General features: G+C 39.4%; 1 long non-coding RNA gene across 2 annotated transcripts; it reads right to left on the bottom strand.

Annotated features, from left to right (window-relative positions):
* Positions 1–3,639: 3,639 nt before the first annotated feature.
* LOC129848822 (uncharacterized) lies at positions 3,640–7,447 on the bottom strand. 2 transcript variants are annotated; one of them, XR_008758571.1, is made up of 4 exons: positions 6,850–7,447; positions 5,558–5,722; positions 4,361–5,357; positions 3,640–3,968 (listed from the first exon to the last, which is right to left on the bottom strand). It is a non-coding gene; the product is annotated as an uncharacterized LOC129848822 (long non-coding RNA). The 2 variants fall into 2 exon arrangements; XR_008758570.1 differs by lacking the exon at positions 6,850–7,447 and having other exon boundaries at positions 5,558–6,838.
* Between the last annotated feature and the right edge of the window lie 4,249 nt (positions 7,448–11,696).

The following is an 11,696-nucleotide window of genomic DNA, read 5'->3' as shown; positions in this document are numbered from 1 at the left end:
GCGGTCGACAGTACTGCATCGAAGGGCTAGAGGCATCACTACAGACCCAGGTTCGATCCCGGGCTGTACCACAACCTGCTGTGATCGGGAGTCCCGTAGGGCAGCACACTATAGGCCAAGCGTTGCCCAGGTTAGGGGAGGGTTTGGCCGGGGGGGGGGGGGGGGGGGGGGGGGGGGAGGATCCTTATGGCGCCTGCAGGCTGACCTCGGCCGTCAGGTGAACAGTGTTTCCTCCGACATATTGGTGCATCTTCCGGGTTAAGCGGGTAGCTGTTAAGAAGCTCGGTTTGGCTGGTCATGTTTGGCTGGTCAGAGGACGCATGACTCGACCTTCGATATATATTATATTATTATTGTATAATATATAGATATATTCAATATTTGTATTTTTTATTTTACCTTTATTTATACAGGTTTTTCTCATTGAGATAACATCTCTTTTCCAAAAGAGACCTGGTCCAATAGCAGCAGGGGGAACAACGTTTCAGACAAAACAACTTACGTACACAACATTAAACAAAGCTATAAACACACACACACACACACAGTACAACAATAACATGTTACGTTAAAAACACGAAAGTCTTGACTAAAAACAGCTGCCCTAAAAACAATTACACTCTTCTATACATCGATCAAGTGTTTAATAAGCTCCAACAACGAAACCAGATCATCACATTTTAAATGTTCAGGAGAGAATTCCAGGACCACGGAGCTGAGTAACAATTCGACCTGTTCTAATTTTTGTTAGAAGCAAATGAGAAGGGGGCCGTAATTGATATTTATTTACCGACATGACTAAAAAAGAACAGAGATAAAATGGCATTTTACCCAAAATGGCCTTAAATATCAGTGTATACCAGTGTTTAAGCCTACGCAAGGTCAATGACGACCAGCCAACAGCACTGGAGACATCACAATATCGAAATTGTGGAGAAAAAACGGGGGTAAAATTATTTAAAAAATACCGAAATTGGTTGTTCCCCCACCATTTACAACATCACTGAGCACCATCACTGTCTTTCCTTCATGGATCTCCTGCATGTTTACATATCTGGCATTACTCATCTCATATGTATATACTGTATTCTATCCTATTCTACTGTATCTTAGTCTATGTATTACTCATCTCATATGTATATACTGTATTCTATCCTATTCTACTGTATCTTAGTCTATGTATTACTCATCTCATATGTATATACTGTATTCTATCCTACTGTATCTTAGTCTATGCATTACTCATCTCATATGTATATACTGTATTCTATCCTATTCTACTGTATCTTAGTCTATGCATTACTCATCTCATATGTATATACTGTATTCTATCCTATTCTACTGTATCTTAGTCTATGTATTACTCATCTCATATGTATATACTGTATTCTATCCTATTCTACTGTATCTTAGTCTATGTATTACTCATCTCATATGTATATACTGTATTCTATCCTATTCTACTGTATCTTAGTCTATGTATTACTCATCTCATGTGTATATACTGTATTCTATCCTATTCTACTGTATCTGTCTATGTATTACTCATCTCATATTTATATACTGTATTCTATCCTATTCTACTGTATCTGTCTATGCTGCTCTGATATCGCTCGTCCATATATTTATATATTCTTATTCCATTAGTTAGATTTGTGTGTATTAGGTATTTGTTGTGAAATTGTTAGATATTACTGCACTGTTGGAGCTAGGAACACAAGCATTTAGTTAGATACTACTGCACTGTTGGAGCTAGGAACACAAGCATTTAGTTAGATATTACTGCACTGTTGGAGCTAGGAACACAAGCATTTAGTTAGATACTCCTGCACTGTTGGAGCTAGGAACACAAGCATTTAGTTAGATATTACTGCACTGTTGGAGCTAGGAACACAAGCATTTAGTTAGATACTACTGTTGGAGCTATGAACACAAGCATTTAGTTAGATATTACCGCACTGTTGGAGCTAGGAACACAAGCATTTAGGTAGATATTACTGCACTGTTGGAGCTAGAAACACAAGCATTTAGGTAAATATTACTGCACTGTTGGAGCTGGGAACACAAGCATTTAGTTAGATACTCCTGCACTGTTGGAGCTAGGAACACAAGCATTTAGTTAGATACTACTGCACTGTTGGAGCTGGGAACACAAGCATTTAGTTAGATACTCCTGCACTGTTGGAGCTAGGAACACAAGCATTTAGTTAGATATTACTGCACTGTTGGAGCTAGGAACACAAGCATTTAGGTAGATATTACTGCACTGTTGGAGCTAGAAACACAAGCATTTAGTTAGATATTACTGTTGGAGCTATGAACACAAGCATTTAGTTAGATACTACTGCACTGTTGGAGCTGGGAACACAAGCATTTAGTTAGATACTACTGCACTGTTGGAGCTATGAACACAAGCATGCATTTAGTTAGATACTCCTGCACTGTTGGAGCTAGGAACACAAGCATTTAGTTAGATATTACTGCACTGTTGGAGCTAGGAACACAAGCATTTAGTTAGATATTACTGCACTGTTGGAGCTAGGAACACAAGCATTTAGTTAGATATTACTGTTGGAGCTATGAACACAAGCATTTAGTTAGATACTACTGCACTGTTGGAGCTGGGAACACAAGCATTTAGTTAGGTACTACTGCACTGTTGGAGCTATGAACACAAGCATTTAGTTAGATACTCCTGCACTGTTGTGTTGGAGCTAGGAACACAAGCATTTAGTTAGATATTATGGCACTGTTGGAGCTCGGAACACAAGCATTTAGTTAGATATTACTGTTGGAGCTATGAACACAAGCATTTAGTTAGATACTACTGCACGGTTGGAGCTAGGAACACAAGCATTTAGTTAGATATTACTGCACTGTTGGAGCTAGGAACACAAGCATTTAGTGTGATATTACTGCACTGTTGGAGCTATGAACACAAAACATTTAGTTAGAAACACCCCATCACTTTACATTACTTACATATTTGCCTATGTATGTATGTATGGACCCAAACGTTTGGTATACATATTAGTTCAGAACCTAGCTATGAACCTCAGCTATCATAGCCAGTTGTATCAACTTCAAAACAGCCTGAATGACATTAATGAAGCCTATGGATTGAGTAGAATATAATATCATGTTGTGCCAAGGATGCAAGTCGTATATACATGTAGTTATTACCATGCATGAGATCCCCACATTGTAGCCTGTACATTTAATATGTTCACTAATCATGTACTCTACCTTGGCAAATAAAGGTGCAGTTTAGGTATGAATGTCTTTGAGATGATTATTCAGTCATATCCAATACCAGGAGTATCAAATTCCAGTCTTTGAATGACGCTGTGTCTGCATGTATGTATTACAATTCTACACTTCAACAGTGTTTACCAATCTTGGTCCTGGGACATCAATGGTTACACATTGTAACTAATAGACTAGAAACAGGATTTAACTAGTTAATTCATATATACAGAAATATAATGTTAAAAACCAGAACACTACACTTCCTATGCATCATGTAAATACTCCAACACCGGTTCATCTCAACATCTAATGCCCTTCATCTGCATTGATCTGATAAACACAGGATAGGTGGAGTATTTCATCACATTACACTTCATTTCAACCAGTAGAGAATGTGAAACGCTTTATTGAAAAGCTCATTATCCAAGTGTTATAAATACAAGTTCAATCTGTACTTCAATGCACATCTGTTGTGAATTATAAAAACAGAGAAAGAAAGAGGTGGAGAGAGAGGTGTAAAAGACAGAAAGGGAAAGAGGTAAGCACATAGGACCAGGGAAGGCAGCACATGATTAATGAATCACAGTGCTACCTAAATATTCTCTCAGTTCATCACAATTATATAGCAGTGTCTCTAGTCGGCCCAAAGGTTATCTTAAAAGCAGGTGAGGTGGCGATGATGGGACTAGGGGTTGGCATCCTCTCACATCAAAACATATCTGCAGACGAAAGACAGGTGGAGAGAGAGAGCATGTTTAAGCCTTGTGTTTTTATTTTTTATTCTAACATTGTTAGTCATCAATCAGGAGGTGAAATGCAAAACTGACCTGGGATCATTAACTCTGGGACTACTGCATCTATCTGTATTTCAATGTAAAGCATCTCTTTAATAATACTTCCTGTATAATATAAACTGACCTGGGATCATTAACTCTGGGACTACTGCATCTATGTCTGTATTTCAATGTAAAGCATCTCTTTAATAATACTTCCTGTATAATATAAACTGACCTGGGATCATTAACTCTGGGACTACTGCATCTATCTGTATTTCAATGTAAAGCATCTCTTTAATAATACTTCCTGTTGACCTGACCAAGTGACCTCTCACCTCTGATCATGCTGTGCCCTCTATGTAGCCAGTCCAGATGCAGGAGGGGTTCACCGACACAGCTGATATAACCTAGAGGATTTAGGGAGAAGGGGAGAGAGGGATGAAGTGAAGGAGAGAGACTGTTGTTGAGAAAATAAGGTAGTTAAAGTGACAGTGTTCAACAGGAATCTGTGTGTGGCCTCACCTGGTGTCCACACCACACTAAGTGGCTGCAGAGTACTTTATGCTGAAAAACATGAACGGACACACAAGGACAAACAATATAGCGTAGTTATAGAAATAATGAAGTGTCTTACTATTCTCCATGTTTGGCCCTCTTGCCTATTCTTTGAAGGTGGAAGGAGCCACAGTAATACACCTGAGCCTGCTTACTGCACAACACAATCCATCAATCAGATTGATACATGAGTGTGTAGGTGTGGGTTATAGGGTGTCTAATTGCTCTACATTTCTTCAATATGGGTGATTTAAAATAGCCTGTTTTGTTTTTGCACAGACATCACACCCTTACCTAAACAGCACCCTCACCTGAGAAGTAGAAATCAAAGGGAGAGAAACTGGGAATTGAATAACTTCAGTTGACATAGCTAAGTAAATGGAAGAATACTCTTATTGCAATGTGGATGGCTCTTAAAAGAGCCTTTGGTTGTGCATAGTGTAGTCTATGGTGTTGCCAGGGAACAGTACCCTCTTTGAAGAAGTAGGAGGTGAAGATCTCCTGAACACGGATTGCCTCTCTTGCTGCGTTGTTGGACCCCATCCTTGAAACATCCTGCAGAGCAGCAGACTCCTCCTCTGGGACACGGCGGCGAGCTGCAGATCCCCTCCTGGTCCTCGTGTCCATCCTCATGAAGTTACGCAGGACACAGGTAGCCTTCACACATCTGAATTCCTCCAGAAGGCAGTCCCAGATGACCCTGGTCACCCAACCTTGCAGTGCCCTACACGGCAACTGTAGGCAATCGTTTTGAAGGAATCTCCAGTTACAAGGTATCTGTAGGAATATGGAAGACAATGTAATTATTAGACTGTTACATCACCAGGTCATTGTGGATTACTAAAGTATAATATCCCTGATAACAAATCATGATAACATTGGATTGATAGATGCATGGGCACACATATGTGCATGTGTAGCATGTGACAATAACAGGATCATATCAAGGATGGCATCACAAATGAATACATAAATACCACTTGAAGCTTGATGATGAGTTGATCATTTGAATCAGCTGTGCAGTGCTGAGGCAAAAACATGCCCCTCTTTGAGTCCCCAGGACTGAGAACCACTGCTCTTCATTGGGACCTCTTCATATGTAGACTGGCTTTCATAGCGCTCTTTATCTGAGGACAGAAAACCTCACAAGAAACACACTTCATTATAGTCAAATTACACCACACTGAATATTATGTTACTATTATCTCCGTCCTCACTTCTAGGGACAGGAACTACACAAAAGTACCTGCCCTATCCAGAATAGCCTCCTCTCTCACTGACAGTTGGGGCTGCTATCCTTTCACCCTCCTCCATGGCTGTTAGCTAGCTACCTACAAATGCATTTGGAGTTAGTTTTTTACAGTGATAAATACATCAAGATAGCTAATATGAAGTTAGGTAGCTGGTGATATTTAATTCACTTAGCTATCTATCTATACAGACTGGTTACCTATTTAGATGTGATATGAAAGTATTGTGTGAAATTATTTTGATGTGATATGAAAGTATTGTGTGAAATAATTGTTATGTGATATGAAAGTATTATGTGAAATTATTTTGAGGAGTAACGGGGGCAGAGAATCAGCAGTAGAAACAATAACAAAGCGTACTCCCTGCCCGTTGAGAATCGATTCACATTTAGATGGAATATTTGACTATTTTAGCTGTCAGAGCCAGTCTACCCCTGAAAATAACATACAGTCCTTGGACCTTGAGGAGTAACGGGGACAGCAATCAGCAGTAGAAACAATAACAAAGCGTACTCCGTGCCCGTTTCGGTAAAAAGCTGAGGGATGGGGCTGGAGAAATGCAACCATCCATGATACCAACATTATAGTTTTAACCATGTTTTGAGGATATACAGTGTTCGTTTATATTTACTGATAAACATTGGAGATAATATAAGCTTATATTTTGGGTTCTGATAGGGTACGACAGTTGAACTAAGCTCATGAGGCATTTATAAGGGAATTCTTCAAGAAACAGATGGGTACATATCATTAATGTATAAGTCCCCAGATGGATGCAACAACTGCTGATTGCCCCTTTAAGACTACATATTGGGCTAATCTAATAGGAGATATTGAGGACTACAGTATTTCAGGCATTGTCATTGGATGCATTTGATCAATTGTTAACGTTTTGTTGATGGTCCACTCTTGATGTTCTACACGTTACAGTGAAGTTTCAGCCATTTCTACAGAACAACATTAAAGTGTAGAACCCCTTTACTGCATATTGATTCAACGACTGCAGAGACTGTACTTACTGGGGTTAAACAGATCTCCAACCTCCTCTTCTTCCTCCAATGTGACAGTCATCTCCCCCTCCTCCTCTTTCACTCCAAAAACTGCATCCTCCTCTTTCTCTTCCTCTTCTTTTACTGTAACATCTTCCTCATCTTTCACTCTGAACGCGTCTTCCTCTTCTTTCATTGTAACGTCTTTCTCTTCTTCTTTCACCTTAACAGCCTCACCCTCTACTTGTTTTTGTATTGTAACATCCTTCTCTTCCTCCTCCTCTTTGACGAAAGCTTCTTTCTCCGTCCAGCACACCCCCTCTTCTGTAGCAGGAGGAGAGTAGCTTAGTGAACTCATGGTCGGAGATGTTAGCTAGGTAGCATTAGCGACTAGCTTAGTTCTAAGCTAACTTAGCAAACCAGCTAGCTGACAAACAACGTAAATATATAATTAAATGGGCCAACAAGTACATACGACAGAAGTGTGTTTAATACACAGCGACTAATATACACCAAAACAGTGTAAAGAGCGTGAATGTTGTAGCTGTGTTTGCTAGAAAGCTACCGAGGTGTCTGACTAGCTGTTGTTGTTGAAGGAGCGTCCCGTCACTAGATTATACGTCACACTGGCAGCATCGCCTGAACCTAAAAGACGCACATCGCTATCTGCTGACTGGAGTGGGAAACGCAGTTGAGGAACCAAACGGTTTTTAAAAATGTATTTCATAAAAATTTAATATTATATAAAGTCGTTCAAAGAGAAGCATGTGTTGATTGATTCGTGTTTAATGAGTGAGAGTTTAAAACAAACTTTACACCCACTACATATTTGCATTGAACCATACTTCTGACATGGATCATTTTGACCCCAGAGGCATATCTTTGATCATAGCCCAAATGTGGGTTATTCAATTCCTCCAATTTTTCATGACTTTGTCAATCAACTTGTTCTTATTAAATCTAAATCATGGTTTAGTGTTTCTGTATCAATATGGACTTTTAACAAATTCAAATCCTTTGGAGTCATTTTGACCCCAGCCAAAAGCACCTTTGATAAATAGGACGTTTATTGAAAATCAAAATCAAATCACATTTTATTGGTCACATACACGTATTTAGCAGATGTTATTGAGGGTGTAGTGAAATGCTTGTGGTTCTAGCTCCGACAGTGCAGTAATATCTAACAAGTAATATCTAACAATTTCACAACCCAATACACACAAATCTAAGTATTTGAATCTAGGTTTCTCTGTAGACATGATCCATCCCACCAGAGGGTGGAGGGGCACCTGTATCAGTGGTTTTGACCAGATAGACACCTGCAGACACACAGTATAGTGCCTCCCATGTACTCTCCTATGATTGGACTTTTCTATACCACGTATCACGTGACTGTGTACAAAACTGCCAATGGTAGAAAACTCTGCCAGCTGTATACAGTGCATTCGTTAAGTATTCAGACCCCTTCACTTTTTCCACATTCAATTACTTTACAGCCTTATTCTAAAATTGAATATTTTCCTGCTCATCAATCTACACACAATACCCCATAATGACATCACAATACCCCATAATGACATCACAATACCCCGTAATGACAAACCAAAAACAGGTTTGTAAACATTGTTGCAAATGTATTTACTTAAGTATTCAGACCCTTTGCTATGAGACTCGAAATTGAGCTCAGATGCATCCTGATTCCATTGATCATCCTTCAGATGTTTCTCCAGCTTGATTGGAGTCCGCTTGTGGTAAATTCAATTGATTAGACATGATTTGGAGAGGCACACACCTGTCTATATAAAGTCCCACAGTTTACAGTGCATGTCAGAGCAAAACCAAGCCATGAGGTCAAAGGAATTGTCCGTAGAGCTCTGAGACAAGAATGTGTTGAGGCACAGATCTGGAGAAAAGGTACCAAAAAATGTATGCAGCATTGAAGGTCCCCAAGAACACAGTGTCCGCCCTCATTCTTAAATGGAATAAGTTAGGAACCACCATTACTCTTCCTAGAGCTGTCGGGGGAGAAGGGCCTTGGTCAAGGAGGTGACCAAAAACTCGATGGTCACTCTGACAGAGCTCCAGAGTTCCTCTGTGGAGATGGGAAAACCTTCCAGAAGGACAATCTTCTCTGCAGTACTCCAACAAATCCGGCCTTTATGGTAGAGACCAGACGGAAGCTACTCCTCAGTAAAAGGCACATGACAGCCCGCTTAGCCCCCAAAAGGCACCTAAAGGACTCTAACCATGAGAAACAAGATTCTCTGGTCTGATTAAACCAACTCTTTGGCCTGAATGTCATGTGTCATGTCTGGAGAAAATCGGTACCATCCCGGTGAAGCGGTGGTCATGGCAACATCATGCTGTGATGTTTTTCAGTAGCAGTGCAAATTGTCCACTGGTTTTGGTGTAATTTGTCACCCATTTTGGTAGTAGGAAAGTTAATTTCCCCTCAGGCACACACATTAGTTGATTATTATTATGAAGGTCATTTGTATAGAATGTACTTTTCCCCACTCATTCACCCCATCTCTTTACATTGCTTATTTATATTCAGTGGCCTGACTGCGTCCAGACTGTCAAAGGCCCATCCTGGTAGATCTGAACCTAATTCAGCTTGGAGTGATCAGATGACAGAAGTCACATTTAGGTGCCAGGTGTAACTGAGGCCATAGATGCTCCATATCCATTACTTTGAGTGTTTTATATAATATGACTAAATATGTTTCTTTCTGTGTTGCAGGGGCAGTCAAGAAATGGAACTGCAAGGCCACAGAACATGACATAAGCAGAGCTGTGGGAGACCACCTCAAGCCCCTGGTACAGCCGGGGGTGGTGTTTACCACTCCACCATGCCTTCAGCAGGCTGGAAAAGTGGGATTGATACTGTGTTTCATACTAAGATGGAGGGTCTGTTGATTGGTCAGTCATTGGGTTCATTTGTTGAAATCAAATCAAGCTTTATTTATACAGCACATTTCAGACATGGATGCAACACAATGGCTTCACAGGAGAAAACAATGAAAATAAACAGAAATACTTATTACACAAAAATAACAGGATAAAAAAAACAGAAGATTAACAACTGAAAGACCAATGAGCATTCTAAGGAAATGCCATTGATTAAAACACTAATTGGATGCAATATCCAACCCAAAATATAAGCTTGTTTTTTAGGAGGGGTTCTCAAAGACACTATGGGGGTGTCGACTGAAAGTTGACTAGTAACAACAACTGGGACCAAAAAGACACCAACCATGAGACCCACTAAATCTGCCCAAGAAGAGGCAAACAAAAGAAAAACCCACAGCAAACTTAAAGACAGGAAGCAAACCAAAAAGGTGGAGCAACTAAAGGTGTTGACTCTCCACATCTATCAAGACAACTGGAGCACTGGGCCAGACACTCTTAAATAGAACCTGGACCAGCTCAGGTGAAACACCTTCCCACAAACGAGATGGACAAGCCAACACAGGTGTAACACATACTGACTAACGAGGTGACACCAATCAGTGCGTCCTACGTACTAACTAGCTATACGTGCTAAAGTCCAACCTCAAAACATAAATGGAAAAACCAAAGACTAACTAACACCTTAAGAGAATGCTCACTAACAACAGAAAACAACTTCCATTTCACATTATAGTTTTCAGTAGTTGAATCCTTTGAAGTATTGTTGATTTTTTTTTAAATGCATTTTTTAACAAATTAACTAGGTTGGTTGAAAAGTGATAGTAAACGTACATACCATGCACTATTTTGACATAGTGGAAGATATACTGAATTCATACTGTTTTTCATACTAAGATGGACCAAGATATGTGTTGCTTTTGCACATATTTTGTTAATTGGTTTTGCAAGAGTCTGATTGGTCAGTCATTGGGTTCATTTGTTTTTCAATATGTTCAAATCAAATCAAGCTTTATTTATACAGCACATTTCAGACATGGATGCAACACAATGGCTTCACAGGAAAAAACAATGAAAATAAACAGATATATTTAGTACACAAACATAAGAGGATAAAAAACAGAAGACTAACAACTGAACGACTAATGAGCATCCTATGGAAATGCCATTGATTAAAATATTAACAATTGGATGCAACATCCAACCCTAACGAGATGGACAAGCCAGCACAGGTGTAACACATACTGACTAACGAGATGGACAAGCCAGCACAGGTGTAACACATTCTGACTAACGAGATGGACAAGCCAGCACAGGTGTAACACATTCTGACTAACGAGATGGACAAGCCAGCACAGGTGTACCACATTCTGACTAAAATATGATAGCTGCATCTTTATTTTACTCATTTTCAAAAGTATTTTTTTTACCAAAAACTGAAAATGAATAAAATAAAGTTGCAGCTGTCTTTATTTACATCAAACTGAACTAACTGCTATCTTGAAATGTTGAAAAAGTGTTTTTAAATAGCCATCCTTTTAAAATAGGCATTTGCAAATTAGTTGAAAGGCTAAGAGAATCATCTCCAACCTCCTCTCAGGAGATGATTCCCTTAGCCTTTCAACTAATTTTCAAATGATAGGATAATTATTTAAAAACACTTTTTCAACATTTCAAGATAGCAGTTAGTTCGTTTTGAGCATATCAAAGACAGCTGCAATTTTATTTTATTTATATATATTTTTTTCCCAGACAAAAAATTTCTAAGTCCACACAGAAGTTCACACTCAACTTTGTTGAGCCGTGCGCCTGGTGATTGAACAGGTTACCAGGTGTATTTTTGAATATGGTTCTTAATGGCTTCATTGGGTTGCTGGGGTCCATTGCTTGCTAAGGGGGACAGTGCTACAGTGGGTTAAATACAGTGTTTTGCTAATTTAAAAAAATTGTGCCTGGTAACCCAAAAT

The sequence above is a fragment of the Salvelinus fontinalis genome, unplaced genomic scaffold (assembly GCF_029448725.1).
Source record: "Salvelinus fontinalis isolate EN_2023a unplaced genomic scaffold, ASM2944872v1 scaffold_1207, whole genome shotgun sequence".
Classification (NCBI taxonomy): domain Eukaryota; kingdom Metazoa; phylum Chordata; class Actinopteri; order Salmoniformes; family Salmonidae; genus Salvelinus; species Salvelinus fontinalis.
Note: the sequence above shows the minus strand (reverse complement) of the source record. Positions and strands in the feature narration are given on the sequence as shown.